At 50.4% G+C, this 16618-nt stretch overlaps 1 long non-coding RNA gene across 1 annotated transcript; it reads right to left on the bottom strand.

Annotated features, from left to right (window-relative positions):
• Window positions 1-11559: 11559 nt before the first annotated feature.
• Window positions 11560-16097, bottom strand: LOC138752569 (uncharacterized). The gene is made up of 3 exons (XR_011350741.1): window positions 15929-16097; window positions 14852-14950; window positions 11560-11734 (listed from the first exon to the last, which is right to left on the bottom strand). It is a non-coding gene; the product is annotated as an uncharacterized lncRNA (long non-coding RNA).
• Between the last annotated feature and the right edge of the window lie 521 nt (window positions 16098-16618).

The raw sequence follows: 16618 nt of genomic DNA, 5'->3' as shown, positions 1-16618 counted from the left end.
CAGAGAGAGAGGGGGAGTCAGAAAAACAGACAGAGAGAGTGAGAGTGGGGGTGTCAGACAGAGAGATGGCGGGGGATTCAGCCAGACAAAGAGAAGGAGAGAGAGGGGGTAATAAGACAGAGAGAGAAGAGAGAGACAGAAAGAGAGGGACGGAGTCAGAAAGAGAATGAGATGGGGGGAGTCAGACAGATAGAGAGAGAGAGGGAGAGAGAGAGAGAGAGGGGGGGAATCAGTCAGAGAGAGGGAGGGATTCAGACAGAAAGAAAGAGTGACAGGGGGGAGTCGGACAAACTGAGATAGATGGAGAGAGAGAGAGTTGGACAGAGAGAGAGATTGGGGGAGTCATACAGAGAGAGCGCGAGGGAGACAGTCAGAGAAAGAGAGAGAGTCAGAAAAAGATAAAGAAGGAGAGGGAGGGAGTCAGACAGATGGAGAGAGAGTCTGAGTGTGGGAGTCAGACAGAGTGAGAGTGTGAGAGGGAGGGAGTTAGACAGAGAGAGAGATTGGGGGAGTCATACAGAGAGAGGGAGGGTCAGAAAGAGAGAGCGCGAGGGAGACAGTCAGAGAAAGAGAGAGAGAGTCAGACAAAGATAAAGAGGGAGAGGGAGGGAGTCAGACAGACGGAGAGAGAGTCTGAGTGTGGGAGTCAGACAGGGAGAGAGAGAGTCAGACAGAGAGAGAGGGGGGGAGTTAGACAGATGGAGAGAAATAGTGGGGAAGTCAGACAGAGACAGACAGACAGACAGACAGAGTGAGTGTGGGGGTGTCAGGCACACAGTGATATGGAGAGAGAGAATGGGAGTCAGACAGACAAAGAGAAAGTGAGTCAGAGAGATGGCGAGAGAGGGGGAGTGGTGAGTCAGACATACAGAGAGTTAGAGAGTTGGGGAGTCAGACACAAGGATAGAGGGAGAGAGATAGAATGGGGGAGTCAGAGAGAGAGAGAGAAAGTGAGTCAGACTGACAGACAACAGAGCAAGAGGGGTTTAAAAAGACAGAGAGAGGGAGGGAGAGAGAGAGGGAGAGAGAATCAGATAGACCGACAGAGAGATAGAGAGTGGGGGAGTCAGACAGAAATAGCGGGGGAGTCAGACAGAGAGATGGCGGGGGAGTCAGTCAGACAAAGAGAAGGAGAGAGAAGGGGGTAATCAGACAGACAGACAGAGAGAGAGAGGGGGAGTCAGACAGACAGAGAGAAAGGGAGTCAGAGAGATGGCGAGAGAGAGGTGGGTGGTGAGTCAGACAGAAAGATAGAGAGTTGGGGAGTCATACACAAGGATAGAGGGAGAGAGAGAGAATGGGGGAGTCAGAGAGAGAGAAAATGAGTCAGACTGACAAACAGAGAGGAAGAGGGTTTTAAAAAGACAGAGAGAGGGAGGGAGAGGGAGTCAGATAGACTGACAGAGAGATAGAGAGTGGGGGAGTCAGACAGACAAAGAGAAGGAAAGAGAGGGGGTAATCAGACAGACAGACAGAGAGAGGGAGGGAGTCAGATAGACAGACAGAGAGAGAGAAGGGGAGTCAGACAGACAGAGAGAGAGGGAGAGAGAGGGAGAGAGAGAGAGAGAGAATCAGACAGAGAGAGAGAGTGGGGAGTCAGACAGAGCGAGAAAGAGAGAGAGTCAGACACACAGAGAGAGAGAGAGAGTCAGAGATGGAGAGAGAGAGTGTTATGGAGTCAGACAGAGAGAGAGAATGTGGGAGTCAGACAGACGATTGAGAGAGAGAGTGGGGGTGTCAGACAGAGAGAGAGAGGAATGATTATGAAAGACAGAGAGAGAGTGAGAGTCAAAGAGACAGAGAGAGAAAGAGAAGGGTGTGGGTGTCAGACAGATGGAGAGAGAGAGATGGGGGGAGTCAATCAGATGGAGAGAGGGTGAGAGAGAGAGGGTCAGACAGAGAGATGGGAGACAGAGATAGAGAGGGAGAGAGAGGGAGTCAGACAGACGGAGAGAGAGGGGGATGAGTCAGAGAGAGGGAGTCTGGCAGAGAGATAGGGGGGAGTCAGACAGAGTGAGAGTGTGAGTGGGGGAGTCAGAGAGAGGGAGAGAGAGAGAGATATTCAGGCAGAGAGAGGGGTAGACCAACAGACAGAGAGAGAGGGGGAGTCAAACAGATAGAGAGAAAGAGTAGGGGAGTCAGACAGAGAGAGAGAGAGGTAGGGAGGCAGACAGACGGAGAGAGAGAGGGACTGTGGGGAAGTCAGACAGAGAGTGATACAGACAGACAGAGAGACAGACAGAGAGAGAGTGAGAGAGAGAATGGGGGAGTCAGGCACACAGAGAGAAGGAGAGAGAGAGAATGGTGAAGTCAGACAAACAGAGAGAAAGAAGGGGGAGTTAGACAGACGAGAGAGGGAGTCAGAAAGAGAAGGGGGAGTCAGACAGAGAGAGAGAGAGAGGGGAGAGAGAGTGAGTGGGGGGAATCAGACAGAGAGAGAGAGCGAGGGCATCAGACAGAAAGGGAGAGTGACGGGGGAGTCAAACAAACAGAGAGATAGAGAAAGTCAGACAGAGAGAGAGGGGTGGAGGGAGTCAGACAGAGGGGATGTCAGACGGACAGAGAGTGAGAGAGAGTGATGGAGAGAATCAAACAGAGTGGGGAGTAGGACAGAGAGAGTGAGAGTCAGACAGAGAGAGAGAGAGAGAGAGAGAAAGTCAGACTGAGAAGATGGAGTCAGACAACAGAGAGAAAGAGTGGGGGAGTCAGATAGAGAGAGAGATGTAGGGAGTCAAACAAAGAGAGAGGGGAGGTGTCAGACAGTCGGAGAGAGAGAGTGGGCAATTCTGAGAGAGAGACAGACATACAGAGAGAGACATAGAGACAGACAGAGAGAGGGGTGGTGAATCAAACAGAGTGAGAGAGAGAGTGAGTCAGACAGTGAGAGAGAGTCAGAGAGAGATGGAGAGAGAGAGTGAGTGGGGGAGTCAGATAGAGAGAGATAGAGAGAGAGAGAGAGAGGGAGGGAATCAGACAGAGACAAAGAGAGGGAGGGTGTCAGACAGACAGATTGAGTGAGAGAGTGGGGGCATCAGACAGAGAGAGAGAGGAATGAGTCAGAAAGAGAGAGAGAGAGAGTGAGAGTCAAACAGCAGAGAGAGAGAGAGGATAGAGTGGGTGTCAGACAGAGAGGGAGAGGGGGGAGTCAGACAGATGGAGAGAGGGTGTGAGAGAGAGAGAGGGAGTCAGAGACAAACAGAGAGAGGGGGGAGTCAAACAGAGTGAGAGTGTGAGAGGGAGGGAGTTAGACAGAGAGAGAGATTGGGGGAGTCATACAGAGAGATGGAGGGTCAGACAGAGAGAGCGCGAGGGAGACAGACAGAGAAAGAGAGAGAGAGATTCAGACAAAGATAAAGAAGGAGAGGGAGGGAGTCAGACAGACGGAGAGAGAGTCTGAGTGTGGGAGTCAGACAGGGAGAGAGAGAGTCAGACAGAGAGAGAGAGAAAGATGGAGTTAGACAGATGGAGAGAAATAGTGGGGAAGTCAGACAGGGAGACCGACAGACAGACAGACAGACAAACAGACAGACAGAGTGAGTGTGGGGGTGTCAGGCACACAGAGAGAGGGAGAGAGAGAGTGGGAGTCAGACAGACAGAGAGAAAGGGAGTCAGAGAGATGGCGAGAGAGGGTGGGGTGGTGAGTCAGACAGACAGAGAGATAGAGAGTTGGGGAGTCAGACACAAGGATAGAGGGAGAGAGAGAGAATTGGGGAGTCAGAGAGAGAGAGAAAGTGAGTCAGACTGACAGACAGAGAGGAAGAGGGGTTTAAAAAGACAGAGAGAGGGAGGGAGAGAGAATCAGATATACTGACAGAGAGATAGAGAGTGGGGGAGTCAGACAGAAATAGCGGGGGAGTCAGACAGACAAAGAGAAGGAGAGAGAAGGGGGTAATCAGACAGACAGACAGAGAGAGGGAGGGAGTCAGATATACAGACAGAGATAGAAGGGGAGTCAGACAGACAGAGAGAGAGAGAGGGAGAGAGAGAGAGAGAGACAGAATCAGACAGAGAGAGAGAGTGGGGAGTCAAACAGAGTGTGAAAGAGAGGGAGAGTCAGACAGAGAGAGAGAGAGGGAGGGAGTCAGATAGAGAGAGGGGGGAGTCAGACAGGTGGAGAGAGAGAGAGGGGTGTTAGACAGATGGAAGGAGGGCGAGAGAGAGAGAGAGAGAGAGTAAGACAGACAGAGAGAGGGAGTCAGACAGACAGACAGAAAGGCAGAGGTGTTTAAAAAGACAGAGAGGGGGAGAGAGAGCGAGTCAAACAGAGAGACAGAGTCAGACAGACTAAGAGAGTGAGCCTGAGTGGGGGAGTCAGTCAGAGAGAGAGAGAGAGTCAGACAGATAGAGGAGGGAAAATCAGACAAACAGAGAGAGCGGGGAAGTCAGAAAAACAGACAGAGAGAGTGAGAGTGGGGGTGTCAGACAGAGAGATGGCGGGGGATTCAGACAGACAAAGAGAAGGAGAGAGAGGGGGTAATAAGACAGACAGAGAGAGAGAGAGAGAGAGAGAGAGAGAGAGAGAGAGAGAGAGGGACGGAGTCAGAAAGAGAAGAGATGGGGGGAGTCAGACAGACAGAGAGAGAGAGGGAGAGAGAGAGAGAGAAAGGGGGGGAATCAGGCAGAGAGAGAGAGGGAGGGATTCAGACAGAAAGAGTGACAGGGGGGAGTCAGACAAACTGAGATAGATAGAGAGAGAGAGAATTGGACAGAGAGGGAGGGATGGAGGGAGTCGAACAGAGAATGGGGTGTCAGACGGATAGAGAGAGAGTAAGAGGGAGAGTCAGACAGAGAGAGAAAGAGAGGGAGAGTCAGTCAGAGAGAGAAAGAGAGGGAGAGTCAGACAGAGAGAGAGGGAATTAGACAATGGAGAGAGAGAATGAGGGAGTCAGACAGAGAGATGTAGAGAGTCAAACAGAGAGAGAGATGGGATGTGTCAGACAGTCGGAGAGAAAGAGAAAGTGGGGAATTCAGAGAGAGACAGACAGACAGAGAGAGATATAGAGACATACAGAGAGAGAGAGGGGTGGGGAGTTTGACAGAGCGAGAGAGAGAGAGTCAGACAGACAGAGAGAGAGAGGGTCAGAGAGAGATGGAGAGAGAGAGAGTGGGGAAGTCAGACAGAGAGAGAGAGAGAGTGTGAGAGAGAGAGAGAGAGGGAGGGAGGGAGTCAGACAGAGAAAGAGAGATGATGGGAGTCAGACAGATGGATTCAGAGAGAGAGAGTGGGGGGGTCAGACAGAGAGACAGAAGAAAGAGTCAGAAAGACAGAGAGTGAGAGTCAAACAGATGGAGAGAAAGAGAGGAGGGAGTGGGTGTCAGACAGATGGAGGGAGAGGGGAGGAGTCAGACAGATGGAGAGAGTGTGAGAGAGAGAGAGAGAGGGAGTCAGACAGAGACAGAGAGAGGGTTGGAGTCAGACAGACAGATTGGATGCATCAGACAGAGAGAGGAATGAGGCAGAAAGACAGTGAGAGATGAGAGTCAAACAGACGGAGAGAGAGAGGAAAGAGTGGGTGTCAGACAGACAGAAAGAGAGAGGGGGGGTTAGACAGATAGAGATAGAGTGAGAGAGAGAGAGAGAGACGGAGTTAGAGACAGACAGAGAGAGGGGGAGAGAGAGAGAGAGAGACAGGGAGTCGAGGAGACTGAGAGTGTGAGAGAGAGCCAGACAGATGGAGATAGTGAGCGTTAGTGGGGGAGTCAGTCAGAGAGTTAGGTGGGAGTCAGATGGAGTGAGAGTGTGAGTGTGGGAGTCAGAGAGAGAGAGAGAGAGAGAGAGAGAGAGAGAGAGAGAGAGAGAGAGAGAGAGAGAGAGAGAGAGATATTCAGGCAGAGAGAGGGGTAGACCGACAGACAGAGAGGGAGGGGGTGTCAAACAAATAGAGAGAAAGAGTAGGGAGGTCAGACAGAGAGAGAGAGAGAGAGAGAATGGGGGAGTCAGGCACACAGAGAGAGGGAGAGAGAGAGAATGGTGAAGTCAGACAGACAGAGAGTGCGAGAAGGGGGAGTTAGACAGATGAGAGAGCGAGTCAGAAAGAGAAAGAGAAGGGGGAGTCAGACAGATAGACAGAGAGAGGGGAGAGAGAGAGAGGGGGGGAATCAGACAGAGAGAGAGAGCAAGGGAGTTAGACAGAAAGGGAGAGTGACAGTGGGGAGTCAAACAAACAGAGAGAGAGAGAGTCAGACAGAGAGAGAGAGGGGTGGATGGAGTCAGACACAGGGGATGTCAGACGGACAGAGAGAGAGAGAGAGAGAGAGAGAGAGAGAGAGAGATATTCAGGCAGAGAGAGGGGTAGACCGACAGACAGAGAGAGAGGGGGAGTCAAACAGATAGAGAGAAAGAGTAGGGGAGTCAGATGGAGAGAGAGAGAGAGAGAGAGAATGGGGGAGTGAGGCACACAGAGAGAGGGAGAGAGAGAGAATGGTGAAGTCAGACAGACAGACAGAGAGAGAGAGAAAGGGGGAGTTAGACAGAGAGAGCGAGTCAGAAAGAGAAAGAGAAGGGGAGTCAGATAGACAGAGAGAGAGAGAAAGTCAGACAGAGAGAGAGAAGGGTGGAGGGAGTCAGACAGAGGGGATATCAGACGGACAGAGAGTGAGAGAGAGAGTGATGGAGAGAATCAAACAGAGAGAGAGAGTGGGGAGTAGGACAGAGAGAGAAAGAGAGTGAGAGTCAGACAGAGAGAGAGAGAGAGAGGAAGTCAGACTGAGAAGATGGAGTCAGACAACAGAGAGAAAGAGTGGGGGAGTCAGGCAGAGAGAGAGATGTAGGGAGTCAAACAGAGAGAGAGGGGAGGTGTCAGACAGTCGGAGAGAGAGAGAGTGGGCAATTCAGAGAGAGAGAGAGACATACAGAGAGAGACATAGAGACAGACAGAGAGAGGGGTGGGGAATCAAACAGAGCGAGAGAGAGAGAGAGTGAGTCAGACAGTGAGAGAGAGTCAGAGAGGGAGAGAGAGTGAGTGGGGGTCAGATAGAGAGAGAGAGAGAGGGAGAGAGAGAGAGAGAGGGAGGGAGGGAGTCAGACAGAGACAGAGAGAGGGTGGGAGTCAGACAGACAGATTGAGAGAGAGTGGGGGGGGCGTCAGACAGAGAGAGAGAGGAATGAGTCAGAAAGAGAGAGAGATAGAGAGAGAGTCAAACAGACAGAGAGAGAGAGAGAGGATGGAGTGGGTGTCAGACAGACGGAGAGGGAGAGGGGGGGAGTCAGACAGATGGGGAGAGGGTGAGAGAGAGAGGGAGTCAGAGACAAACAGAGAGAGGGGTGAATCAAACAGAGTGAGAGTGTGAGAGAGAGGGAGTTAGAAAGAGAGAGAGATTGGGGGAGTCATACAGAGAGAGAGAGGGTCAGACAGAGAGAGCGCGAGGGAGACAGACAGAGAAAGAGAGCGAGAGTCAGAAAAAGATAAAGAGGGAGAGGGAGGGAGTCAGACAAACGGAGAGAGAGCCAGAGTGTGGGAGTCAGAAAGGGAGAGAGTCAGACAGAGAGAGTGAGAGGGAGTTAGACAGAGCGAGAAAGAGAGTCAGACAGACAGAGAGAGAGAGAGAGAGAGTGTCAGAGAGAGATGGAGAGAGACAGTGTTAGGGAGTCAGACAGAGAGAGAGAATGTGGGAGTCAGACAGACGATTGAGAGAGAGAGTGGGGGCATCAGACAGAGAGAGGAATGATTGAGAAAGACAGAGAGAGAGTGAGAGTCTGAGACGGAGAGAGAAAGAGGAAGGAGTGGGTGTCAGACAGATGGAGAGAGAGAGATGGGGGGAGTCAATCAGATGGAGAGAGGGTGAGAGAGACAGTGAGTCAGACAGAGAGATGGGAGACTGAGATAGAGAGGGAGAGAGAGGGAGTCAGACAGACAGAGCTAGAGAGGGGGATGAGACAGAGAGAGGGAGTCAGGCAGAAAGATAGGGGGAGTCAGATGGAGTGAGAGTGTGAGTGGGGGAGTCAGAGAGAGAGAGAGAGATATTCAGGCAGAGAGAGGGGTAGACCGACAGACAGAGAGAGAGGGGGAGTCAAACAGATAGAGAGAAAGAGTAGGGGAGTCAGATGGAGAAAGAGAGAGAGAGAGAATGGGGGAGTGAGGCACACAGAGAGAGGGAGAGAGAGAGAATGGTGAAGTCAGACAGACAGACAGACAGACAGAGAGAGAAAGGGGGAGTTAGACAGATGAGAGAGCGAGTCAGAAAGAGAAAGAGAAGGGGAGTCAGACAGACAGAGAGAGAGAGAGAAAGTCGGACAGAGAGAGAGAAGGGTGGAGGGAGTCAGACAGAGAGGATGTCAGACGGACAGAGAGTGAGAGAGAGAGAGAGTGATGGAGAGAATCAAACAGAGAGAGAGAGTGGGGAGTAGGACAGAGAGAGAAAGAGAGTGAGAGTCAGACAGAGAGAGAGAGAGAGAGAGAGGAAGTCAGACTGAGAAGATGGAGTCAGACAACAGAGAGAAAGAGTGGGGGAGTCAGACAGAGAGAGAGATGTAGGGAGTCAAACAGAGAGAGAGGGGAGGTGTCAGACAGTCAGAGAGAGAGAGAGTGGGCAATTCAGAGAGAGAGACAGACATACAGAGAGAGACATAGAGACAGACAGAGAGAGGGGTGGGGAATCAAACAGAGCAAGAGAGAGAGTGAGTCAGACAGTGAGAGAGAGTCAGAGAGAGATGGAGAGAGAGTGAGTGGGGGAGTCAGATATAGAGAGAGAGAGAGAGAGAGAGAGGGAGGGAGTCAGACAGACAGATTGAGAGAGAATGGGGGCATCAGACAGAGAGAGAGAGAGGAATGAATCAGAAAGAGAGAGAGAGTGAGAGTCAAACAGACAGAGAGAGGGAGAGAGAGGATGGAGTGGGTGTCAGACAGACGTAGAGGGAGCGGGGGTGGAGTCAGACAGATGGAGAGAGGGTGAGAGAGAGAGAGAGGGTGTCAGAGACAAACAGAGAGAGGGGGGAGTCAAACAGAGTGAGAGTGTGAGAGAGAGGGAGTTAGACAGAGAGAGGGAGTCAGACAGACAGAGAGATTGGGGGTGTCATACAGAGAGAGGGAGGGTCAGACAGAGATAGCGCGAGGGGAGACAGACAGAGAAAGGGAGAGAGAGTCAGACAAAGATAAAGAGGGAGAGGGAGGAAGTCAGACAGATGGAGAGAGAGTCTGAGTGTGGGAGTCAGACAGGGAGAGAAAGAGAGTGAGAGAGACAGAGAAAGAGGGAATCAGACAACAGAGAGAAAGAGTGGGGGAGTCAGACAGAGAGAGAGATGTCGGGTGTCAGTCAGAGAGAGAAGGGAGGTGTCAGACAGTCAGAGAGAGAGAGACAGTGGGCAATTCAGAGAGAGAGAGACATAGAGACACAGACAGAGGGGTGGGGAGTTAGACAGAGTGTGTGAGAGAGAGAGAGAGAGAGAGAGAGTCAGACGGACAGAGAGAGAGAGAGTCAGAGAGAGAGAGTGAGTGGGAGAGTCAGACAGAGAGAGAGAGAGAGAGAGGGAGGGAGTCAGACAGATGGAGATATTGAGCTTGAGTGGGTGAGTCAGTCAGAGAAAGAGAGAGATGGGGAAGAGAGGGAGTCAAACAGAGAGAGAGAGAGAGAGGAGAGAGAGAGAGAGGCTGTCAGACTGACAGAGAGAGTAAGAGAGAGAGTCAGAGAGAGAATGGGGGGCAGTTAGAAAAAGTGAGTGGGGAAGTCAGACATAGAGAGAGTCAGACAGAGATAGAGAGGGAATGAGTCAGGCAGAGAGAGAGTGAGAGGTGGGAGTCAGACAAACTGAGTGAGAGAGAGAGTCAGACAAAGGGAGAGAGAGAGTCAGACAGAGAGAGGAGTCATACAGATGGAAAGAGTGAGAGTGAGTGGGGGTGTCAGACAGACAGAGAGAAATGGAGTCAGATAGACAGAGAGGAAGAGTGGTTTGAAAAGAAAGAGAGAAGGAGTCAGACAGAGAGAGGTGGGTAGTAAGACAGAGAGAGAGAGAGTCAGACAGAGAGAGAAACAGAGGGACAGAGAGTGAGACAGAGAGAAAATGAGGGGGGAGTTAGAAAGAGAGTAGGGAAGTCAGACAGAGAAATATATATAGAGAGAGTCAGACAGAGAAAAGGGGATCAGACAGAGAGAGAGAGGGAGAATCAGACAGAGAGGGAGAGAGAGAGGGAGAGAGAGAAACACAGAGAGAGATAGAGTGGGGGAGTCAGACAGACAGAGAGAAATAGAGAGGGAGTCAGAAAGACGGGGGGAAGTCAGACACAGAGAGAGAGAGTTGCGGATTCAAACAGAGAGAGTGTCGGAGAGATAGACAGAGAGAAACAGAGAGAGAGAGAGTGAGACAGAGAGAAAGTTAGGGGGGAGTTAGACAGAAAGAGAAAGAGGGAGAGAGTAGGGAAGTCAGACAGAGAGAGAGAGAGAGAGGGAGGGAGGAAGAGAGTGAGAGGGGGGAGTCAGACAAACTGAGAGAGAGAAAAAGAGAGAGGGGAAGTCAGACAGAGAAATAGAGAGAGTCAGACAGAGAGAGAGAGGGGGTGAATCAGACAGAGAGTGAGAGAGAGGGGGAGAGAGTCAGACACAGAGTGAGAGATAAAGTGGGGGAGTCAGACAGAGAGAGAGTGAGAGGGAGTCAGAGAGTGAGACAGAGAAAGTGAGAGAGGGATTCAAAGAGAGAGAGAGAGAGAGGGGAGGGGGAGAATCAGGCAGAGAGAGAGAGAGAGAGAGAGAGAGAGAGAGAGAGGGAATCAGTCAGACAGAGAGACAGAGGGGGGTGAGAGTCAGACAGACGGAGAGAGAGAGAGGGAGGCAGACAGACAGACAGACAGATAGTGATTGAGTCAGACATACGGAGAGAGAGAGAGAGTGGAAAGAGAAAAGGGGAAAAAAACTTGAGAATTCCTGGTTGGCTTCACCTTTTGGAATTTAGACAACTGATTAATAAAAATGATTCTGCTCCTGTTTTGAGGGGATGATGGAAAAGAGGGCTTAGAGAGAGTGAGAGAGAATGTGTGAGAGAGAGAGAGAGAGAGAGAGCTGAGGTAAAGGCACCATGGGAAGTGTGGGAGTGCTTATACCTTGAGCTCAGAATGTCAGTGATATACAGTACCTTTACACAGAGAGAGGTGGGGAGTGTGGAACGAGCTGAAGTGGTGAATGTCGGCTCAGTTTGGACATTTAAGAAAAGTTGTCTGGGTGCAAGTCAGTGGGGATTAGACAGAATCATAGTTCAGCACAGTCCGAAGGCCTGCTTCTATGCTGTAGGGATCGACAAACACTAAAAAGAGTAGCCTGGAGTCCGTTCCCCGCCCTCCCCCCCCCCCCCCCCCAATCTATTATTTCACCAGGTGCAAATAAATTCCAGCAGTTCCAACCTGGAATGAACTCAACCACCGAAATGTTAGTATTTTCATCTTTGCTATACAAATGACATTATTTGACCTGTGGAGTTTCGGCAGCCTTGTGTCATTACTCCAACACCTGACCACGGGCATCGCTGGGGAAATGAGTGGAATCAAAACTGTCTCAATCCTTCACCCGCTGCCGGCAGAGTCCCAGAATGTCCAGCCCGTCCATCTCTGGAGGGCCCAGCGCGTTTCTGGAGAAACCCACTCACCAAACAAAGATCTGTCGGACAACCTTGCATTGCCACCGGCCTGATGAGCCAACACCAGGACCCCAAGCATCAGCAGCAACAATTTCAGCATCTTCCGTCCAGCACCTCAATGTGAGTGAGGCCAACGGGTGTGAGGAGCCTTTATATATAATCCAGTGGCACGTTCTGCAGTTAAAACATTACCCATCTTGAAATGAGACCAGGTCTCCCTGAAGATCGTCGATACCTCTTCAAAACAGCTTGACTTTGTGGAACCAACTTTCAGCTTCAGGAGAAAGTGACCATCATTCAGGATAGGATCAGCCCAGAATTATGCCCCTTCCACCCCCGATCTAGCAGAGGCAGTTAAAATGCTGGAGGACTCTGCAGGACTCGAAGCATCCACAGTCATGCAGATTTCACTCCCGCCTCCTGCCCCGCGGGATCTTGCTGCGCCAGCATTGGCTGCCGTTCACTGGCAGGAGTCTGGAGTGCATTGTTCACTTCAAGCTGTGAGAATCTCACTTCTGGTCCAACGGTGAAATGGCCTGGATGAAAGGGGGGGCGGGAAGTTTGCAGATGACACCAAGGTTGGAGTACGAAGCTGAGGCAGGGTATGGAGTTGGGCAGAAAGGGTGCAGACGGGTTTCAATCCGGATCATGTGGGAGGCGATGGAGGACAAAGCTGAGGCAGGGTGTGGAGTTGGGCAGAAAGGGTGCAGACGGGTTTCAATCCGGATCATGTGGGAGGTGATGGAGGACAAAGCTGAGGCAGGGTGTGGAGTTGGGCAGAAAGGGTGCAGACAGGTTTCAATCCAGATCATGTGGGAGGTGATGGATTTTGGAAGGACAAACCAGAAGGTTGAGTTACAGGGTTACTTAAGAGTGTGGATGAACAGAGGGACCAAATGGAGTCCAAATCCATACATCCCTCAAGGTTGCTGCACAGGTTGATTGGATAGTTAAGAAGGCCTATGGGACCCTGGGCTTCATTAATGGGGGGAGTGAGTTCAGGAGAAGAGAGGTCACATTGCAATTCTACAAATCTCTGGTGAGTCTACACTTGGAGTATTGTGTTCAGTTCTGGTCCCCTCATTACAGGAAGGATGTGGAAGCTATGGAGAGGGTGCAGAAGAGATTCACCAGGAGGTTGCCTGGATTCTCTTTCTGCTCGACCAGCTGAATCAAAAATGGTTTTTATTCAATTCACGTTGAAATCAAAGACATTTGGCCACACTTCTTGTTCTGATTTTTTTCAATAATTGTTTCTCTCTAGTCTCTGCCTTTCTTTAACTCTCTCTCTCTCTCTCTCTCCATCCCCTCTCTCCCCACTCCCTCTTTCTCCCTCACACTCTTTCTCACTTTTCCTCACCTCCTCTCTCTTTCTACCTCTGAAATTCTCTCTCCCCTCTCTCTCCCTCCCCATCTCCCCCTCTATCTCTCTCCCTTTTCCTCTCTTTCCTTCCCCTCTCTCTCTATCTCCCCCCTTTCACTCTCCCTCTAACTCTCTCTCCCTCCTCATCTCCCTCTTTATCTCTCTCCCTCTTCCTTTTCCTCCCTCTTTCCCTCCCCTCTCTCTCTCCTCATCTCCCCCTCTTATCTCTCTCCCTCTTCCTTTTCCTCCCTCTTTCCCTCCCCTCTCTCCTCATCTCCCCCTCTATCTCTCTCCCTCTTCCTTTTCCTCCCTCTTTCCCTCCCCTCTCTCTCCCTCATCTCCTCATCTCTCTCTCTCCCTTTTCCTCTTTCCCTCCCCTCTCTCTTTCCCTCTACCTCTCTCTCTCCCTCCTCATCTCCCCCTCTATCTCTTGCCTTTTTCCCCTCTCTTCTCTTCCTCTCCCCATCTCCCTTTCTCCTCTCCCTCTTTCTCTCTCTTTCCCTCCCCCTCTCTCTTTCCATGCTCTCCCTCTTCCCCCCTCCCTCTCTCTCCCCCCATCTCTCCCTCTATCTCTCCCCTCTCCCTCTCCTTCTTCCTCTCTCTCTCTCTCTCCCTCTCCCCTCTCTCTTTCCCCCCTCTCTCTCTCCCCCACCTGGCTATTCCATCCTCATCATGGGTGTTCATTTTTTTATAATCTCCTGTTCAGCAGTGGGGATTTATTAAATATTTGCCTCTGAAGCGGAACTGGCCCATCTTCAATTGCTGCTCTTTTTGAGAGCCCTGTTACCTGTCGACGTCTGCACAAATCACCTATTAGGTGCTGTCTGTTACAGTGTGCAAAGTTTAAACAGTAAACCGTCACCACATGCCAGGAGACAGAGTGCCTGCCCACTAATCCGGAGAGAATTCCTGGTTGGCTTCATATCCCGGAATTTAGACCACTGATTAATCTAGTAAAAAGTGACAGAGAAAGGGGGGAGAGAGAGAAAGGAGAAAGAGGGGGAATGGGAAAGGGGGAAAGAAACGGAAATGTTCCCTCTTCAACCTGCTTCCATCGGGGAGGAGGTCCAGGAGCTTGAAGATAAGCCCCCAGTGGCACAAGGGCAGCTTCTTCCCCCACGCCAGCAGATTTCTGACCCACAGACATTCCCTCACCCTCTCCTATTTGTTTGCACTATTGATTTATCTTTGAAATGTAATTTATAGCAATATTTGCACTGTGATCCTTCCGCAAATCAACAAATTCCGCGACGGGTTCATGGCCATAAATTCCACTCATGATTGGAGAATAAATAATCAATTTCTGTACATCAGGATCTCACAAATATCTACGTGAGCAAGTTCAGGTTTTATTGGGGCAGTAATTTGTTCTTTCAGTTAAAACCAGAGATTAAAACAGAATGGCAATGTAATGTTTCTCACTCTCTTTCTCTTTCTCTCTCTCCCTCACTTGCTCTCCCTTTCACTCTCTCTCCCATTCTCTCTCTCACTCACTCTCTCCCATTCTCTATCTTCCATTCTCTCTCTCCCATTCTCTACCTCTCCCATTCTCTCTTTCTCACTCACTCTTTCCCATTCTCTCACTCACTCACTCTCCCCCACCCCCTGGATCTCTTTCTCTCTCTCTCTCTCTCTCTCTCTCTCCTTCTCTCCCCCTCCAACTGGATAGCATTAACATCAATGTCTCTGATTTTGTTAGAAACCACTCCCCCTCCATCTCCTTCCCCTGTCTCTTTCTCTCTCTCACTCTTTTCCCTCTTCCCTCTGTCTCCTTCCACAGAGCCAAAATCAATTCTCACCTCTCTTATCCTATATTGAGTTTGTTGGTATGGACTCCACCCCCTCCCCTCCCACCAACCTTTAATTCAGATGCCTGTCTTTTCTTCACTCACACCTTGTTATAGGGCTCAGGCTCGAAACATCTTTACCTCCTGTGGACGCTGCGACACCAACTGAGTTCCTCCAGCATCTGTGTTTTGGCTACAGTCACTGTGCCTGTAGACTTTCATGTTTTACAACCAGGAGATCTAATTAGGATTAGATTTTAGAATCAGATTTCAGATTTATTGTACAATACAACCCTGAGATTCCTTTTTCCTGCAGGCAAGGCAGAACTACCACTTATCAGCAGTGCAAAAAATAACTGTACTCAACATACACGTGTAAACAAATAAAGAAATGTAAACAAACTGACTGCGCAATACAGAGAGAATTTTTAAAAATCAATAAAATGTACAAGTCAGAGTCCTTAAATGAGTCCCTGATTGAGTTTGTCATTGGGGAGTCTAATGGTGGAGGGGGAGCAGCTGTTCCTGAACCTGGGGGCTGGAGGTGGAGGGGGAGCAGCTGTTCCTGAACCTGTGGGGCTGGAGGTGGAGGGGGAGCAGCTGTTCCTGAACCTGGGGGCTGCAGGTGGAGGGGGTGTGGATCTCCGACGGCAGCATTCCCTGTGGATGCTCTCGACAGGGTGGGGGAGGGTTTTTCCGGTGATGTCCTGGGCTGTGTCCGCTACCTTTTGCAGGGCACACAATGCATAGAGAGAATGTTCTCATTCGGAAAAGGGAGAAGAACCAGAGGCTTCAGATCATTAACAAAGAAATTCATTTGTTTTACACAGCGAGACCTTGCCATCTGAAATGCGTTGACGAGCAGGGCAGTGAAAGGCTGATTCAATGGGGGCTTTTCAATCAGAATTCGAAGACAACTCAACAGACAACAAATTGCTGGGTTAGAGAGGAGACTGAAAGGGTTGAATGGATCCCTTCCCTGCAGATATTCTCCATGGACCTCGCGATTCAGGGGAGAGTTTATTTATTTTTTTTTAATTTGATATTTAGACATACAGCACAGTAACAGACCCTTCTGGCCCATGAGCCCGCGCCGCCCAATTTACACCCAATTAACCAAAAAACCCCAATGCCTATTTTTTTTAGAACGGGGGAGGAAATTGGAGCACCGGGAGAGAACCCGCACAGGCCTGCTGAGAGAACGTGCAAACTCCTCACCGGTGGCGTGGGATTCGGAATCCGGTCCCGATCACCGGAGCTGGAACAGCGTGGCGCTAAACATGGCACCCTGAAGAGAGTCAAGGAGGAACTTTGTCTCCCAGAGAGGAGAGGGTCTGTAGAATTCTCTGCCCGAGGAAGCAGCAGACCCATCTCTCTATTGAACACACGGATAGACACAGAATCAGGATTTATTGTCACGAACACATCATGATATTCGTCATTTTATTGCAACATCACAGGTGCAAATATTGCTCCAAATTATAATTCATAAATAGGTAAATAGTGGAAGATTTTTGATTTTTGAGAGGGGAATTATGAGTTACAGAGAGCGAGTGGGTAAGTGGAGTTAAGTCCTAGGTCAGGTTAGCGTGATCTTATTGAAAGGTGAAGCAGGCTCGATGGGCCAAATAGCCGATGCCTGCTCCTGTTTAATTTTAAATTTTAAATTTAGACGTAAAGCACGGTAACAGGCCCTTCTGGCCCAAGAGCCCCGCGCTGCCCAATTTACACCCAATAAACCTACAGCCCCCGGTACGTTTCGAATGGTGGGAGGAAATTGGAACCTCCCCAGGGGAAAACCCCATGCAGGCAGGGCGGAATCCGAACCCGGGACGCTGACGCTGCGCTAACCTCTACGTTAACCACTTTTACACTCTCGTTAGATTCCATGATCTCCCCTTTGCGAAT

This window comes from Narcine bancroftii, chromosome 2 (genome assembly GCF_036971445.1).
Source record: "Narcine bancroftii isolate sNarBan1 chromosome 2, sNarBan1.hap1, whole genome shotgun sequence".
Classification (NCBI taxonomy): domain Eukaryota; kingdom Metazoa; phylum Chordata; class Chondrichthyes; order Torpediniformes; family Narcinidae; genus Narcine; species Narcine bancroftii.
Note: the sequence above shows the minus strand (reverse complement) of the source record. Positions and strands in the feature narration are given on the sequence as shown.